Source organism: Myripristis murdjan, chromosome 24 (genome assembly GCF_902150065.1).
Source record: "Myripristis murdjan chromosome 24, fMyrMur1.1, whole genome shotgun sequence".
Taxonomy (NCBI): Eukaryota; Metazoa; Chordata; class Actinopteri; order Holocentriformes; family Holocentridae; genus Myripristis; species Myripristis murdjan.
The window spans coordinates 26,977,843-26,978,830 of NC_044003.1; positions in this window are offsets into that span (position 1 = coordinate 26,977,843).

Here is a 988-nt window from a genome sequence, read left to right on the forward strand (position 1 = left end):
AGAGAAAGAGTGGCGACAACTCCGTTCACTGCAATGGTTCCGTTTTTTCACAGCAATAGGGAATTTAAGCAGGACGGTTTTCAGGACGGCTCCGCTAGGCGGAAGTGCGGCTGCTATGACGCAGTCGCCGTAGCAGCCAAAATCGTTAAGCAAACAGCCGTCGGCAACGGGTACCCACCCCTTTCACTGAACTCTTGGTTCCCACGGTGACGCGTCTATGCAGCACGTGTCAAACATAAACACAGACAGAATTGGTTTAAAATTGAGCCATTGTTGGCCTGTGAGTGTGTTTCATTTGAACTTGGCATAGCCTACTTTGGATAGGCCTGAATCCGTGTATCATTCGTTCTTTCTATTTTCAATTGCCAATCAAAAATTAAAAAATGAAAAAGTGACTGGTTATTTTGTTATTTGTTTTTTTAATCTAACACCAAAATCCAAAATATGCCTGGTTTTTCATAGTTCAATTTTAGGCTCGGATCAAAAATACGAAATGGAAAAACGGGAATCAGGACTGAATTTGATTTTATTATTTAATTGGTCCGGTTTACGTGACCCAGAAGTTTGGTAATGAGCAGTAGTTCACAGCAGATCACAGCAGCCAGGTGCATTCAGTCCCGCCGCCCTGATCACCGCCACCATGGATAGTTATTAGTGTTGTTTCGAGGACCAAAGCGTGTGACTCTAAAAGAAGAGGACATGACAACCGAAAAAATCAGCTTATGTGTATTTATTGTTATTATTTTTAATCACATTTACAATATATGGGCTATTAGTGATTAAAAATAAATGAGAATAAAATAGTATTTATTAACTACCAACGTTTACAGGCCGGGTCTGTGTCTGTGACAGACGCCACTGAACAGCGCATGCACGAAACACAGCAGCACATGCCCTGCGTTCCAATACCCATACTACCATATAGTCAGGACCGAAAATTGAAAAAGCCCCTTAGAAAAAAACATGGTAGGCATTTTTGAGGAAAAGC